Here is a 19,355-nt window from a genome sequence, read left to right on the forward strand (position 1 = left end):
TTTGCTTTGATTTATGAATAACGAGAATAAGATCGAATTTTATGCGTTTCGAAAGGAGAGGCGTTCTCAATTTGCATTGGACTGTAAGCCAGGACTCTTTGATCTTTGACCAAATTCGCTCATTTTCACTACCCATTTACGTGCAAGCGCCAAGAGAGTTTTTGCTAAATTCCTGGGACGACAATTTTCATGAAATTAAATGCGGATGGACAGGCGTAGCTAGATCGATGTAGAATTTGATATTAAATAAGAAGATGCATGTTTCAGAAAATCGACAAATCCTTCTTCTGAATGCTGAGGATGTTGCGGCAAAATGAATGTTCACATACGCCAGCTATACTTTATCGTGACCGTCAACCCCGTTCGACATTGTGATATTCTGACTTGGGGGTAGCTGCTGTACGTCGAATTAAATAATGAACATGTTAGCATTTCGCTGACTGTTTCGTCTATATTAATAGACGAGCGTAATGATTAATTTAATCTAGCTTTGGCTTCGTTGGGTGGTTGTTAGAGAATTTTTTTTTTTTTTTTTTTGTTTTTTTTTTTGTTATCTTTAACTATATTCTTAACTCGAGTTTGTGTTAATTAAATTAAAGCGTGGTTATATATATCTTTTGTCTCCATGCTATTCAAAACAATAAAGTAACAATGAGAGCGTCTAACAATACTGGGCATACAAGCGCGTGGAAAGCGACAGCAGTAATTAACTTCTTTCGTAAAAGATTTCTATGAAATTGAAACTAATTAGTTGAAGAATTGTTGTCATCTGCTAAACAGTTCTTTCTTTTAAAGTGGATCACAGTGAATCGCAGTAGCGAGGAAAAATAGTGCGGGATAAATAGGTTGTTTTTTGTGTTTTTTCTTTTTTTTTTTTTTTACTTTTTCATTCTTCGTTAAGCATTTGCCAGGTAATTTAACGTTTAGATAAGAAAAAATAAAAAGTTTTTTTTTTCTAATTATGCTTGGATTACGTCAGAAATGCACTTATACAAACATTCTGCTTCGGTTGCTATATACAATATTCATTGTCACTGGTACTGTATTCTCTACTGTTTATGCAGCACAAATAAGTAAAATGTGAAAGGAACGAAATGAAAAAAAAATTCCCGAAATATAAGAAATTTTCACAAATTACTGGCATTGCATGGATGCGGCGAACAAATTATTACAATTTGCTCAACAGAAGAGTACACAGCAAGTCTTACAAAGCAAAAGAGTTGAATATTTTTCATTTAGGTCTCAATTAAAGGGAAATATTTCATCAACTGAATTATATTCTATTCATGAAACAATTTATAGATAACTAGACAAGGTCTATAAAGTGATACGAATATAAAATTGAATCGTTTTATATGCTTAAGTCAAAAGCATTAAAATCGTTATGCAAAAGATAAAATTTTCTCTTACATTGAAAACATATATACATGTGTACATTGGTTGACCTTATAGTGGTAGGTGGATTTTTTTTTATATAATGAACATGATATTTTATGTTATTTAATATGTTCGTGAAAATTTGGGTATGACATTGAACCGAGTTTGCGTTAATTATCTTCAAAAAAAAATAAATAAATAAAAAAATAAGGAAATTATTTTTCGGTTGCGATGCATACAAAATAATTTAGAATATCAACAAAAAAACAATGCAAAACCAGAAACCCTACAATTGTTTCATTTATTTATTTATCTTTTTTTTTTTTTTTTTTTTTTTTTTTGAGTTTATTTTCAATTGAACTGGTAACTTGAGTCCAACTGAAAAATAAAAGAGAAAAAGCTTATATAAGAATAAACAATGTGTATATTCATTATGTTTTTATGCATGTATGCATGTATGTATTGATAATTGTATATACATATGGGTATATGCATATAAAGCCCTTGTGGGTCGTAAATGCATACATGTATTTACATATAGACATGCGTTCCAAATGAACTGTAGTAGTGAATCGATGTACATAGCGTGAAAAGATGAGAGTATATTAACTGGAACAAGCAGCTGATAACGCATGCAGAATACAAAGTAAAGATTGCGCAACACTCTTGCAAGCTTACAATCCCACACACAATTTCATATATAGTATATTATATATTTTACGCTAACGTACAACAGATACAAATTTCAAATTTCTCTAGGACGTTTTCTTCTTTGTTTCAGCTTGAACGCATACTATTACTTGTGGTTATCAAAAAAAAAAAAAAACAAATTCCACAATTCTAAAATCTAATTTCATATATCGCCCTAAGGCGAATACATGTCTTTCGATTAACCCGCCCGTCATAAGCACAGCTCGCTTATATTATAACAAGTTAGTTAAGCTTGTTTGGATAAGCCTATCGGTCATCAGTCAGAGTAGTGCTTAACTTTTATTCGAACAGTTTTTTATGTTTTTGCGACTTGTAAGAGTGAGAGCGATCATCGCATCACCAGCTAATAAATTCTCTCGTTACTTTTGCTTTGTGTGGCCTTCAAAGTAAAATAAGTTTTTTTTTTTTTTTTTTTTTTTTTTTTTTTTGTATATGTATTTCAAGTATTTATGCTTTTCTTTGTTTTTTCGGTCTCACACTTTAATGATTAAAAAATATTTTTCACTGTCTGTTTTTTGTTTTCTATTTTCTGAACCTAATCATTTTAAGATAACAACTTTTTTCTACATAATTTAATTATAGCTTTGTATAAGTATTTCTAATTTATACGCGATAATCGAGAAAAAAAAAAAATTTTTTTTCTTTTTAATTTTTGGGTTGTAGAATAGTTGTTGTGCTTAGTAGTTTAGATGGTTCTATAATTTTTCAAAATTTTCAAAACTTGACATTTTCTAATTATATAACATTTATCATCAATTATAACAGACACGCAAGCTGGTTTTCGGTGTATGCTTGTTTTTTCTTGTTTCTTTTCTTTTTTTTCTTTTTTTTTTTTTTTTTTTTCTTTTTCCTTCTATTTCTATATACGTTCACCTTTCCTGGGTATGTCAAGTTTGTTATTTCGGTTGCAATTCCCAAATAATCGCCTGGCAAATGATTAAGGAGAACGTGTATAATGTAGAATAGATAGACAGATGTCTTTTACTTTTCCAAAGAAAATAAAGAAAAAATAAAAAGAAAAACTTATTTCCGCCAATTTCAGGTTCTTCCAATACTTGTTATATTTCATATATATAACCAAGTCATTGGGGATCGGAATTGCATGGGATGTAAATATCATCAACAATTATTAATTGATCGGTAAAGTTTGCAAGCGAAAGTACCAAAATTTGTCGAGTTAGTTGTACGATTGAAGATTGCCTTTACAGATGAAAGATTTACGTTTGGGAATGCTGTCAAGTGCAATGTCAATCGTTATATGACGTGATGTTTACAATCAAAGAGACCCATGCCTTTGACTTTCTAATTTCTTGTCTTCTCTAAGCAGAGGGTTATTTTATAACTATTATATAAAAACAGGAGAGAGAGAGAGAGAGTGAGAGAGAGAGAGAGAGAGAGAGAGAGATCCAGGGGCGAGAATAGAATTTTTTTTTTTTTTTTTTTTTTCAATTCCAATTTAGTTTAAATACACTTTCCTTTTCCAACCCGTTCGCTACAAGGAACATTGAATTCATAAAAGTTTTCAATGGAAACGAGTGTACATTAATTTAATGCTAATATCCGGGAGTAGATGTAGACCCCTAGAGAACGCTTGAAACCTATCTGATTGTCATTATTTGATATTCAGTTGATATTGATATGCTGGTCTTTGAACTGAACTGAACTGAATTGGTCTTTGAAACTGAAATATGAAGGCTAAGCAATTGTCTAAGTCCTCGTGCACAAATCAAATAAAATAATGAACGTCAATATTTTGTTATACGTAACGTAAGGTAGACGTGGTCGATTTTGCCATTTATGTGCAGGTGTACTATGAGATAACCTATAGAATATAAATGGAGGCATTTATTGTTGCATCTGCTGTAGACTATGAGTGATGAAGAAAGACCGCAATCTTTTTGATTTCGAGAACAAAAAAATTCTCAGTTTAAATTGTGCTGTAAACGTATCCTCTAACCAGTTTGGCTCATACTCAAAGCCAAGCTACGTGCTATTGGTCAAGAATATACAGACTTTAGGGGGCTTTTGAAGTCTCGTTCTGAACGATGCCCGAATATGGCCCTTTAACTTCAGTGATAGGCACAAGACTGGGTATTAAAAATACCAAACTATTATCGATAATAACCGGCAAGCTATAATCGAGTTTAGTATAATCAACGATATTGGAAGCCCGCTAGCAGATTGTGTTGTGTTTGAACTAAGATTCTGTCGATTTTCTTTCGCAATTTTGGATTTCTTCATTTTTCATTAATCTTACTAATCCCTTTCGACAAAGTTTCGAGAGTAACAAAAAATACCGAAAAGCCATGGAATCTTAAATTAATTAAAAATTTCTCGATCCATGAACTTGTGCGTCCGTCTCTATGTTTATTTGTATCAAATCGTTTCGTCTTTGTTTTATTAAAACTTCCTAACCGGGCCGTAGAGACCGCAATAGGAAAGGAGCAGAATTTCGCCTATACACTTTCATATCGATTGTATGAACAAACTTTGAAGTTGTTCGTTTAGAAAATATACCCAGAACGTTTGATGCAATGAAGCCGTCTTTAGAAGCCAGCAGAGCTAATCATTTTTAATGTAATGAATAATATTTTATATAACACGCGCCCTCCTTAACGATCCTCCATAAACGATACCACGCGTCACATGGGGAAATTGTTAGACTGAGATATCATCTAGTGCTAGAGTAGCCTTGAATAATTTTTTTTCCTATTCATGTTTGTTCATAAGATTTCTTCGTTTTCGTTCAAAATTTCTTCGACAATCGTTTACGCCTACCATTTGAACAGAGAACGGCGGGAACTTTGATAAGGTTTGCAAGCTTAGTTAATACGCAATTTGATCGTCTTGTGAAAAATTTCGAAAAGTTTATAATGATTTCGCGTGAAAAGAAGCGAAAGAAGCGAAACAAATACTACACGACATTCTCAAGAATTGTTAATCGATCGCTTGGAAAGGATTAACTTTATTAAATACGATACGATACGATTTTATAGACAAAGAGCAAAGCAATATTTAGTGAGGGAAAGTTTACGATTACTTGTTGGGAACAAAATTTAATAATGAATTAATGGTGTTCTTAACTAACACCACGAACGAATATGTTGGGTATCCAAAATTCAGTCCAAGGTCACTACAACCTTTTAACAAATTCGTTTTTTCTCGTTCTCAGTTATGATTATTACAGTGTGTGGTGATGTGAATTTCTATATAATTCTCGTTATATCCAATGGCAGAAATTTATTATGGTGCAACCGCAGAACAGAAAAAGAAAAGGTAAATAGAAACGTGCCCAAATAGCTGAAAAATTATTGAGGGAGAGAGAGAGAGGGAAAGAAGAAGAAAGAGAAAGAGAGAGAGAGGAAAGTACTCATCAAATGTCATTTTTATGACATTTTCGTGTCAAATGACAAGTTGTTGTTTTTTTTTAATTTTTTTTTTTTAATTTTTATTTTTTTCGCCTTACTATTTCATATTCTTGCTTTTCTTTTTTATATATCATCGTGTGAGTGTGTGCGCACCTATAACCTACCTCCTTACTAGAGACAAGCAAATGACAAGGGTCGCTTTCTAAATAAATTCGTAAGAAGTACAACTTACCGTTCGTGGAAATGTCAATTTGAAAACACAACATTCATAGATCTGCAAGTGGGGAGAGAAAGATAAGAAAATGAGTTCATTAGTTTGGCTTGATAAAAATCAACGTTTAAGACTAAAACTGCAAACTGTTGTTGTATGTAAAGCGTAAAAGGTAAATTTCCCTCTGTATCCTCTATTTTAAATGAATGTATGTAGGTATGGCTTTTTGTTTGTTGCTTCAAAATCAAATATGTTAATGCACGATTACGCGCCAGAAACGATAGGCGAATGGCTTTTTGCAGAGCCATGACATGATGCGAAACAAAGCAATTAATAGGCAAGCATTGCAGCAGACAATACTTCATCTTTTTAATTAGCTTAGTACGCTATTTTGAACTTGTTTAACTTTTTTCTTCTTCAACTTTTCTATGCCCAAAGAAATTAAGCCAAGCAAAGCATTTTCAAAAAAGAAAAAGCAACGATCAACATGCGTTCTATGCATTCGGATGTCGAGTTTGAAAACGCCGTCCGCTTCGAAATACATGATAATTAAAAAATTTTTTTCTTTAATTATTAGTTGCTCGATCCAGAACTTTTTCTATTAAATGATTGTAATCGAAAGTCGCCGAAGTCGAAGAATTGCTTCGTAGCATTTGCCATTGATTATTAATCATTATAAACAATTTTTTAACATGTATTGCGATTTTAAAATTTTTGCAATTTTTTTTTTTGCGAAAATTCGAGCGCGTAAGCGTATGATAAGTTCCGGCCGAATTTGTTCGCAAATTTAATCTGCGGATTTTGGTTCAGATTGCTTGTGCCCAGTTTGACTATATACCAACTCAATGATTAGCACTCGTGCAAATCTCGGGGAAAATGTTGAAAATTCTCTTCTCCAAAATCTTTAAAATGAAAACAAGTAAATGGAAGCGAAAATTCTTCCATTAACATTATTGATGCTTTTATTTAATTATTTTGTTTCAAAAGTACTTCTCTTTCGATTATTGTTACTTTTACTTAATACTATTATTATTATAATTTTTTTTTAATCCGCCTGAGTGGCCGAAGGCGAGGAATCTCGACTACCAACTAAATTGTCGTGGAATTTGAATCTCAAGTGCGCTAGAGTTTCTAATGAAAAGACGATGATAGCCTTAGATGCTAGTGCTTTTAAGAGTTTAGTCTTGGAATTTAATTCCTGGCGAAATCAGTAATAATAACAATAATAATAATAATTTTTTTTTTTTTTCTTTTTTGTTTCATTTGTTTGTAATGTAATGCATTGTTTATATAATATTATGTATATAAATATAAAAAGATCGTGGTTTTCTCTTTCGTTATTGTTTAATTTAAATATGACTTGCAACGTAGGCACATTGGTTTTTGCACTGATGTCTTACAGACTGCTTTGATCGTCTTCGAATGTCCTTGAGGACAAATTTCTTGTCGTTTTTGTAATTAAATTCCCAAGCTTCGTTTAATTGCATACATCGACTGTTATCTATCTTCTAAATATTTTGAAGCTCGGAAATGGAACAGACATAGACGAAAGTAATTAAATCAACTATTTCTGCGAAAGTTATAATATGTCTACATTTTTTTATCTTCTGGCGATTGCATGGCAATAAAACACATATATCCCTTCTATGGCGGATCTTCGAGGCTAATAAGCCAAAATTATGACGGTTTCCATTACCTCTTGTTCTTGTATGGATGCTTACGTGTGTGTGGATATATGATCAAGTAAATTGAAGGTGGAGATCTTTAAGGGTACTATTGCCCACTACCAGAGCTCTCGCAGCATGCACCTTTCCAGGGCATCTAGCTACTAAACCGTTATTATCTATGCATGGACTTCATCTGCCATCCGTGGGCTATTTGTTATTAATTCGCTGGTTTTGGATCGACGATTTTGAGTTCTTCCCCTACTCACGACCCGCTCGCGACCTCTCTAAGTGTCACAGTTCATTGGCGACCTTCGTTACATGACCAATTGCAGCGTCCCAAATCGCTGTACTGCCAATTGTATTATAAAGTATACCGCTCGGTCTGTTTTGTGTGTGTATTTATGTGTGCACGTTTGCTTAGATGTTTGTGCACATTAGTTGGCCGATCGCGAGAAATACTTGATGAATATCTACTATAGCTTGTAAATGGATCTCTTTTCCGCTGCTGATCACATTTACTTTCAATAGGCCAATGAACGATTCACGTAAATTACGTCTATCTCGACCTTTGTAATTGTAAACATTTGATCGACAAATGCCTGGTGGCCAAATGATTCGGAATTTTCACGCAATCAATCAACGTTACGAACTCCTGGATGCTTATTTTAAACGTAAGAAATTGTGTGATAAAATTGTGCTACATTCACCGAACCGAACGCTGCCCAGTTCTTTCTCCCTTCAAATCCGGGCTAGATGATAGCCTGATAACCTACTACAAAAAGTATATATAATAGTTATCAAAATGTTCGTCTTTTTTTTGTTGTTGTTTTTTTTTTTTTTTTTTTTTTTTTCCTTTAATGATTTTCCGTAAAAATTTTTATTATTTTGTTAATAAAAAATTACTTCCTTCCGTGCATGTATCGCTTTATTTAGCACATTGTCTTTAATTATGTGAAAATTGTGTTGCGTTAGCAGTTGTTTTCACAATTTTCACAAAATTATTATTTAATTTGTTTATAACTATGCCAGAAGCTATGGTAGGAGATGAATTTTAATGCATTAAGGAATTGTTTAAATGATCACAAATGAAAACATTATTGATTTCTTCATCGGTCCCCTATATAACTTAACGTGAGTCATTTGCAAATGAGAACAGAAGCAACTTGTTGCCGGGTTTCCCCTAAACTATTTAAAAGCCTTTGAAAGAGTACAGAAAAAAAAAAAAATAAATAAATAAAAAATAAAACACCGAAAAACTGAAAACAACAAACAACTAAGATTGCCACGCATCTTAAGTACGCTTCACTTTATCTTCGCATGCAATGCAAATTTCGGCTTTTTCAAATTGTGTTGTTCTAGGCGAGCCGGCAAGTACAACATTCTATATATATATATATGTATATATATATTTAAAATAAATTTAAGCAAATACATTCAAATTGTATGTTTTAAATCGGAAGTTGCTTTTCCTGATTTCTATAGCGATCGAAAGTACATCAACAGCAGACAACAGACGAATGAACCTGATTCGTTTCGAGATTTCTTCCCTAAATGAAATTTTGACATACACACAGTTTGCCCAATCGCCAATGGAATAACAAATTTAGCACACTTTCAAGCGTTTCATTGCTTGGTGACTTTGAAAACAAGAAAATGAAAACAGTCATCATTTGCATTGTCGGAATGAAATTGGCAAACACTGCAATTGATACTTTTTGTTATTGCCAGCAACCCCTCGCAAAATACAATACACAATACGTAGTTATATATATATATATATATATTTGTATTGCATTTGATTATTTGCGATCCCTTCTCTTCTTACCTGCTATTTGCAACACATTCAACAAAACAAATGACATCATCATTATTTTCTCATCATGCTGACAATACACCGCAATGATGACGATGGTTAATGATTGCTAGACCGATATTTTTGATTGTTTATTTATAAATGCACATATATATATATATATATATATACATGTGCATATATATATGTAAACATGTGTGTATGCGTGCGCGTAAATACCTATCGCTTTGTAAGCATGTATGCATATATGCATGTATATTTGTGTGTTTGTGTGTGTGTATGTGTGTATGTGTATAGTTGGGCGATTGTAGAAGCGACGTTTTCATCGATTATAACGATAATGATGATTGTCAATATCTATAAAAATGGTGAAAGGAAAGGAACCACAAATGATTAGCCATAAAATTTCACTTATTAACTTTTAGCACACATTTCGTGCACGTTATTGCGCATATTTTATAAAAATGTAAGTATGCGCGCGCGTGCTTGTGTGTGTGTGTGTGTGTGTGTATGTGCGTTTGTATGTTTATTTCTCTCTTTAATATTTTCAAAAATTGAAAACTTTCTATAAACAATAAGTCGCCGCAATGCTGAGCAGTTCTTAAGCAGGGGAGTGATTTTAGAAAATTTAGGGTAAAGCAAACAATAAAAATTTTTTCAATCAATTGATGGCGTTACCAATTGAATGGGAGTTTCGTTTTTAGTTTTTAAGAGCTTAAAATATAGTCTCAATAATCGTGAAATCTTTTATTATTAATAGGTTTTTAAAATGCGATTTTAATTATACCCATATACGCTATTGTCGAAAGGAGAATTTATGTGTTAACTGTGTCTTAAATAAACTTTGCTTAGCCATACATAGGTAAAGTAATAATTTACCCATGATTATGAACGTGATTCAAGTCAGGGACTGAAGAACATATCGCACTCTCACAGCATATTAGAACTTCTAAGCTCTTATATAATGGAAATATTTGGCTTAGGGATACACTACGGCGGCCAATAAGTCCCAGTAAGTAAGTAAGTAAGTAAGTAACCACATATATATATATATTTTTTTTTTTGGCAACATTTGATTTTATTCATCAATACAGTCACTTTCGACAATTCAACGCTTCCCTAATATTTCGATTCCCTTTCTTATTCTATAACACTGGTGCTATTGGACAAAAGTAGCCGGGCACATAAGAACCGTGACTAACAAGTCAGAGCTCGCCAGTCGGTAAAGGCGTAATACTTAGTAATTGGGTACACAGACCCACTAGTTTGCGACAAAATCCCTAAATCATTCTTTCCTTCATTTCTTCTTATTTCTGACCGTCCCCGTGTTAGGTGAATAGGCAACATCTTCTAAGTGATCGGTCCTTTAAAAAGAAAATAAAACAGATGCAGCCACTTTTCAATATACCGATCGATTTAAAATCATATCTGTCCGTCCGGCTTATTTGGAAATAAAATATAACTTTCGGTAATTTATTTGACCAAAATAAATGAAGAAATGTATAAGCGGAAGTGATGTTAAAGTGCTTGCCTTGCCCGACCATAATGTTAAGCACTTGTATTTGTAAATAAAAATATTTTCGCAAGAAGCTGGTCGTTCGAACATGTTTTTTTCTACCGCGGTGCACACTTTTGAAAACTGCAAATAAATACGAATCTTGCGTATGCATCGAGTAACGATTTCTATTTGAATTTACGCAATTTTGGCATTCTACTCAACAAATCGTTTCAAGATGTAACTAAACGCTATACCTGCTTGAAAAGTAGCTTTTTTACGTTCAACGTAGTGGCAGCATAATCTTTTCATACCTTTACAATGTAAGCTGCCTTTTGTAAACGCCTGTTTTGGTCATCCCATAAGTTAAGAGTTAATGGGATTTTTTCTTTATCGAAATGCAAGACGTACTCTACACACGGAGTTCGTATTAACCCGTCACTGCAACTCGTATACAAATCGGCGATATAATATAAAATTTTAGAGACACCCGTTTGAGAATACTGTGGCTCCTTCAAAAAAAAAAAAATAAATGGATTTTCTATTAGAGATAATATGTCTGTCTGTACCGGGACTTATTGACCTATCTCTTATATGTATGTTCAATTTTTTGACGCTCAAGAGCACAATTCTTTTAAACATTTATCGCTATTAGTTGACTTAAAAGCTTTTTCTGTCGTAACGGGACTACAGAGAAAAACCATTAATTAATAACTAATGTAATGGTGCAATATTTCAACGCATATAGTAAGCGAACGTGTTTTTGTATTCACGTGGACGTTACGATCTATGTGGGGATACTGCGGTACAAATTTGAAAAAGATTCATAGATTTTATGAATAGTTAATATTAGAGGAGTCAGACCCATAGTTGACCAAAAATCTTTCTGGCTTAGTTCCTGGCTTTCCTTATTATTTTTCATAAGCTTGCAATCTACCGCAATACTAAAAATGTTATGATCTTTTGCTCGAAGCGAATATCGACCTGAATTATAGTATCCTTTCTCGGTCTATCCTTCTCTCTTCTAGAATCGCAATCAACACATAAATGAAATGAAATTTCGCCTAGAATATGAGAAATGGGTATGTCAATGTGCAGTATTGGCTTTCTTTTAAAAAATGCCGAACGAAGTGAAGGTGAAGGTGATGGCTAACGAAGAACAATAACATGTATAAAGTAATAAACTTTTAATTTTAATTTTAATCAATGAATATCTATTTTTAAATTTGTTCGATCATATTAAGCCTAAAAGGCGACTGGGACGAGCCAAAGATTTATCTGGCGCTAAAAAATATTTGAGAACCATTTGTACGCAATAATTCTTTGATGACAATATGACTTATCTTTCTTAGGCAAGTTGTATCAAATGTGTTGCGTTTCGGGCATTGCTGTATAAAATACTGGAATATTTCATATCAGTGTATATTAAGTTCAGCATATATGTGTTCATTTGGATTCTTAGTTGAGAGTGAAAGGTCTTCTTTTTTCTTCTTCAGGTTGTGTGCTTCAATTATGAGAAACTGTTAAGAATTAAAAATTCGGCTTAAACCGTACGTTCGTAAATTCTTGTTTGTTTTTTATTTAGTAAAAAAAAAAATTTTTTTTTTCATATAAATAAACTAAAACCTAAGTGTTTATGTGTCAGACATTAATAATACCAGTGTGAATAATTGCTACATAGACTGTGGTTGCAATTTCCTCGATGAAGCATTAATCAGTGCACGAAATATGCGACTTTTGCAATAAATAAAGATTAAATGCTATGACAGAAGATGCACATGTAACTAGCTGGCTAGCTGTACAAAATATACGCACGCACATACGAATGTAGGGAGCCTGAGAGCAAGTGAACCAAACGGAGAACAAACAATTAATAAAGCAACTACTTGTGCTCTTGGAAGGCGGATTTCGGGTACCCGTCATCTTAAATTTACTAATAACGTCTCGTAAAGTGCATGAGAGAGGCGTTAGAATGCGTATTGTATAAAGCAGTTAATATTATAAAAGTGATAGCTGTCACCAGTTCTAAAGGTAAACGATTCGTTCTATATCAACGAAGGCCTCTTTGAATCTCAATAGTTTTGCACTATAGGAGATATAATTGATTTTCCTAGAGAAGTCTATGTAAATTTAACTGATGCAAATTCCTGCCTAATGGGTGTATGTCCCTCTGCTCTGTGTGATCTCACAATTCTGTCTACAAATTTTTTTTCTTCTCGCGCCTCTCAAGATAGTTAGAAAAATAAGGTAGACGTACGCTTTCAACTAATCAATGATCCAATATAAATAAAGCGGTCTATATACAATCGATTCTTATTTCGTGCAATACAAATAAATCGTAAGAGGTGTCTCTTGGAAATATATATACGATGTGCACGATATGCAATATAATAAGCAAAAACAACACGATATATATGATAAGTATATCGATAACTATCCAAATGGATTTTTGCTTCGCTTTGAAATCAAATATCATACTCTAGCTATCTCTCTGTCTCTGTATTAAGCAAGAGATCGAATCGTCTCAGTAGAGTCTGGTGTCTGTTTCAGTTATAGACAAATAGAAAGACAACACTTTAATTATTATATATGCGGCTTTTGGCCGCTACGTAATGGGGGATAAATAAATATTATATATACTTGGCTTTATTTAAGAATTCAAACTTGCTTTAGAATACTGAAGGATTTTCGAGGCGAATTTTTGAATGTTCGTAAGATTGCAATAAATTTAATATACCTCAATCCGTTGGCGGTATGTATATCAACATCATACAAATACGTCTTGACAAGTTGTGCAGAGAGAATGCCTGTATATATATATATATATATACGATTGATATTCGTTTATGCATGTGCGTATGTGCATATGTGATATTGAAATGAAAATATTTGCAAATCCGTGTAAGTGTATGAAATAAATTTCCTGATCTCTCTCAATAAATGCCATATGTAATGTATAACAAAATCGTTGAGATTAACAATATAAACGAATTGAAAATTTCATATGAAAAGAATTTTTAAAAGTTTTGACAGTAAAAAAACAATTAAAAAACAGGTGCAGGTGTATCGCATTGTAAAAACTAAAAAATAGAGATAAGAAAAAAAGATTTTCTTTTTCCTTCGTTTATAAAAAGGTCAACACAATAAATAACTTTTTTAAAGCCTTTATACTTGAAACATATATAGTTTCAAGTCGTTTTCTCGTTAAAAATTCTCTAAATAAAAAAATACTTCTCGGAATTTATTAAGTCATGTTCTATAATTACATATAAGACATATGACTGAATATCATTTAATAAAGGCATACTTTGTTGGTTGGTCATATAAATCAACATATTTACATGCATATATATATATATATATAAGTTATTTATATATATGAGTCTAGCAAATACATTGTATCTGGGGTGCATCACTATCTTCAATATCATCTTGAGCCATCAATTAATATGTCAGTTTAATATGTTTTAAAATGCACTTCTAATAAAAGATATACATATGTTACAACGATTACACACTTGCAACTTAATACTTATAAAGATCTCTGCACTTTTCCCTAAAAGAATATGAGTTTTAATACAACAGTGCATTAATTTTTGAAATTTTTTCCTTATCTTTCGTGTTCGGTAACAAACGTCATATAATCATGAATTTGTTTGATTTTTATCGCATACACCATCATAACGCCATCGAGTTGTAAGGGAATGCGCCAGAAATCAAAGGTACTGCTCACCAGTGTTCTTGGACGTTAAGTAAGCTTTTAATAGGGTTTCACTTTCCAGGAGTTCCCCTTTCAATTGAGAAAGGTATCTCCCTGCTCCTGACTATTTAGTTCTTTGTTATTATTTTTAAAATTTATTCCTTATTGGGCAAATAACGATATATTAAGCACCTGCGAATACAATGCGAGCTTTCCAGAGGATAGTGATCGGATATGCCACTGACTGAAGATGTCACCGTCGCTACATTTGCCGATAATATGGTAATAATTGCACGCAATGAACGCAAGAATGAAGCTGTGCACATGGCACACAAGGATATACAATATATGCGTGAATGTTGATGGAACTACGCACATCGCAGAATTCCAAACTGCGATTATGTTCGTGAAGTTGTGCAGAAAAACAGAAGTTGGACAAATGACATAAAGGAAACAAAGCGCATTTGAAATGAAAACAAAACGTATGCATTGGTTGTTTTTTCAAAAATCTCTTAAAAGCAATCGTGAAAATTAATTGCTGTTATACAAATCAATATTGAGGCCTATCTGGGCATAGAAAGAAGAAATTGTTGATTTCAGTTCTCGTCATCTTGAACGAACTAGTCATTATTCTAACTTGCTTGCAATACTCTTACCCGACGACAGCGAAGAGACCAAGTAGACTGCTCGGTAAGTATGTATACTTATATATATATATATATATATATATATACAGTTATATATATTATGTATATTGCAATATCATTGTAAATGTAAAATTATTTACGAGTAAAGTGAGTTGAAAATAAGTCTTGCAGGTATGTAAAAATAAGTGTACATAAAGAAAAATTGTATTCTCAGGAAAGATTAAAACTCAGATAAAAGTTTATATTCGCCAATTTGCTTATTATTTGAAGATAGATTGCAAACAAGAAAATATATCTACACTTTTCTTTTAGCACATTATTCTGAGGTATTCCCTTTTAAATCTCAAAAGTTTGGGTTTTCTTTCGAGGAAGTATTAGCGTGAAATTATCGTAATGTCTTTAACTAATAAGAGAAACGGGTCTCTTTACACAGATCCTCTTTGCTTCAGGTCTTCACACACACGTTTCGCTTAATTCGCTAAGGCAGTTTTTCATATAATTGCTTTTCAAACGGTGGTGTCATATGGAAAATGGTCGAAAAAGTGCTCCGATGTGAATCAGTTTTAATAGCGTACGCCCTTGTGCCATAACATGTCGTTGTATCCAATTCCATCAAAACACTTTCAAAATTACAACCTGTAGGTTGAACACAAGGAAACAAAATAGACAGATGGACGGTAAAGCTTAGCTCGTTTCAGAAATCGTTTCAAAATCGTTCTGTCTAATCAAAAGTAGGTCTATCTCAAATTCTTCTGCCCGTTGCTTATATCTGCATAAACTTAATATAGCCTTGTAGTACTTTAAAGAATAAAAATGAAAATTGTAGTAAAAATTTAACAAAAATGAGATGCATTTCTGAAAAGTTCAAAAAAAAAAAAAAAAAAAAAAAAACAAGTAAGAAAATCATATCCGGTTATCATCGAAGCTCTTATACCCGTCACTGTTATCCTAAAACACAAAAAAAAAGGCAAATGAGCTAAAAGAGCCTTCATGCTCTGCAATATGGAGTGGGCGTGCCTGATTTTTTCTAATATCAAAATAACAATTATTGTCGCACAGATATGTGCGCGTTGTAGGCGTGTCCTTGGAAAATTGTAGGTACGTTTCAACTTCTTTGGAAATTTATAGGCAATATATTCATTTTCGCTTAAGGAATTACTAGACAGTTGCGTAGACAGACAGATGGACAGACGAGCCGACGGAAATATTTGTTCGAAAGAGGAAGGGTCTGACATGCATTCCAAATTTGATATTGAAATACTTTATGAGGTCTCTAAAGATTGTTTCTGTGCGTTATAAAGGCATTGAAAAGAAAATTACATTTTGATACACTATTATGAAGAGTAGGCGTGGTAAATTGTTTCCATTTTTGTACATCTGTTATAGCATCGTCCATTGAATAGGCCTTTAGCAGAATTATCGACTGTAGTTTGCAAGTAAAGAGAAAAAAAAAAACAGTTTGTTTTATTCCTTTGGAAAGTAAAGGTGTTTTCAATTTATGTGATGCTGTCGGCGTGTTCTTCAACCGAATTGGTCTATTTTCCTTGCCATCCCGTGTGTAAGAACATCCAATGTCACTGCCAACTTTGAAGTTGATAGCGTCATTTTGATGGCCAGAGGAGTGTTTAACATAGATACTATATAAACGGACATGTTTGTGGATCCTCTGATGCTTCCTTTGGGGCGTGGCAAAATGTTCATTTTCGAATTCTTCGGTGATGGTAAATATACATAGTTTCTGAAGGAATGCGGGAAATACGAAGTTCAACAACATAGAAAAGTTTCAAATTAGAATGCAAAGATATGATGTCTTCAAATGCATTAAGATCTGTCAAAAAAAAAGACTTAATTTCATTCACATGTCCAGAGTCTCGTACTAGTAAAATCGTCCCTCATCTTCCACAAAAAAGTTGACATAAATTTACACAATCATATAGAGGGCAACGTCTATCGTGTTCCTTACCTATTATCTGTAAAATATTAGCGGTACTTATCAGTATGAGAAAGGCCTTTTTGGCGAAACTTGTCAACTTATGATTCAGAAATCCAGCGAACATTACTTTGTCTAAAGTATAATGTATTGCTGATCGTTGAGATTCCTTATCTTACGGCTTGAATATGAATTCCATGCCTGATATGGTCGCATGCGTTGGCGAGCAATATGAAATCAATTGAAGTCAGTGGTACTTATAAGTAATGAAATAAGTGAAGGTTGTAGAGCGTTCCAGTTCCCTGATGATAAAGCTCGACAGTGCTCATATTGAAAGATCGACTTACAATGCCTGTTCACACCTTGCAACGCCTTCACTGTTCATATGTGGATGCACAACATCCAGCTGACACTTTAAAATGGAACTGCTATAGATATTTAGCGTAGATGTTAACGCTTCGTTTAATCGGCATTCCGCACAGCTTCTCGAATTAAGCACTTTTTGGCCCATTTCTTATTGAGAGATTTCTATATGAGATTACGATTAAGAGCCGGTGTGACTTAATGCTTAATGCTAGTACCGCCCTCTGTAGGAAGGCTTTTAACAATACACTTTTACCGCTGATATAGAATAAACATTACCGACTTGATTTCAAACTATCCACTTTATAGCATAACATTATAAATGTTTTCTAAAGCTATTCTTTAAAAGCAAAAAAATATATAAAAAAAAAAAATATAATTAATTTTGCTTTTAAAAAATTTGACAAGTTACACATAAGAATTGATTTAAAAGCAATCAGATACCAAATAACGCCCCTTTTATGTACAAACTTCACTTATTGTTGATAGAAGCAAAAGAATTTAAAAAAAAAAAAAAAGTTTTCACAACAATACAAGGAGTGATGCTGTTTAGGTCGTACCTTTCGCTGCCCAACGTTCATAAATAATTATATTTTTTTTTAGAGAATTGTCAGACGGCCTTTGAATCAAAGACTACAGATTTCTTAAGGACATGTGCATTTAGAGTGAAAGGCGTAAGAAATTCCGCTTGAGCTTTGTTTTGAAATTTTAGGCAAAATGGAGAGAATTGGACCAAATATTTTAGGCTCCAAGTAAAGAATACATCAATATGCGGTCAGGAAAATAATTGCTTACGAAAAATACTCGATGAGTTTGAGACCTAGTGTAATAGCAGATTATTAAACGTAAGTAACACCTTCGTCGGTTTGCCGCCGTCAAATGCGAAGTAATGCACGGAAAACTTGAAAAGGACTATGAGCAGATTAAATAAATTATTGCATTAGTTTAAGAACAACCAGCTGAAATTGAAGCAATTGAAGGTGTTTAATGAGTGGAGGTGGATAATGAGTGTTGTGTGCTATTAGCCAATATATGGTATGCAATAGTGCAGTGTTAACTCAAACCGAGATGTTCTAAAAGAGTGTCGACTTGAGTATTTCGGTACGAATATCTCCAGCGATATGATATTAAAATAAAGATTACATCAAAGTGCCCTTCAAAAGCTTTGAACTGCTTATGGTACCTGTGCTGATGTACTGATCGCGGACATACACATTTCAAATTGGAAAAGTGAAAAACATATTCATACATAAAATTAAATGAAATAATGATGAGAGAAGTTTCAATTTTGCTTCCAAATACTTGCGATTTTATTAAATACTTCATGGCGCTTTCGAATCGAGAGATGTAGCATCGATCGGCTTAATCGCGACTTAACAAAAATTCATTAGATATATATAACTGAGGATATATCGAACGAGTATTTCTTGTAATTGTAAATTTATTATACTCTATGGCCCCTTGGACGGTGGGAATAAGCAGAAAAAGAAACAGAAACAGAGACAGTCAACTAATTAACTATTAGATGGTCTTTTTCATTATTTTCTTAATTTCAAAAACCAAAAATATATATGTGCAGGCAATCAATTATCATTTAAACATATGTTTATTTAGTAAATTTACAGCACAAAATGTATTTATTAAATTTATTAAGCGTAAACACGTGTCCTACACACACACACACACACACACACACACCACCACCACTATAGCCAAAGTCGATGAAACTAAGCGTAGAGCAAACGAAAAGAAAAAAAAAACTGACTCAGCTCACAAGAGAAACACATAAAGAAACAAATTAACTAATATAAGAGTTTTGCAGTTGGTTAAATTTTAACTGACTGTCTGCCATCCATTCTGTGTTCTGCCTGTCTGTCTGTCTGTCTGTCTGTCTGTTTGTCTGCTGGTGTTGAGAAAACACAACTTTTCTACATATCCAGCTGATGTTTTGGTCATTATTTTTGGGTGAGGTCATCGTAATGATGACGATGATCATGATTAAAAAGAATATCATCGTCATTACTATTATTAAACAAAAAAAAGCAAAAAAAAAAAAAAAAAAAAAAAAAAAAG

General features: G+C 32.9%; 1 long non-coding RNA gene across 1 annotated transcript in view; it reads right to left on the minus strand.

The window, feature by feature from the left end:
* Positions 1-5,521: 5,521 nt before the first annotated feature.
* LOC119631859 overlaps positions 5,522-19,355 on the minus strand; it is a 113,281-nt gene continuing 99,447 nt past the window's right edge. The window contains exon 4 of the long non-coding RNA XR_005246720.1: positions 5,522-5,730. This is a non-coding gene — a long non-coding RNA (uncharacterized LOC119631859). The remainder of the gene's footprint in view (positions 5,731-19,355) is intronic.

The sequence above is a fragment of the Glossina fuscipes genome, unplaced genomic scaffold (genome assembly GCF_014805625.2).
Source record: "Glossina fuscipes isolate IAEA_lab_2018 unplaced genomic scaffold, Yale_Gfus_2 1, whole genome shotgun sequence".
NCBI lineage: Eukaryota > Metazoa > Arthropoda > Insecta > Diptera > Glossinidae > Glossina > Glossina fuscipes.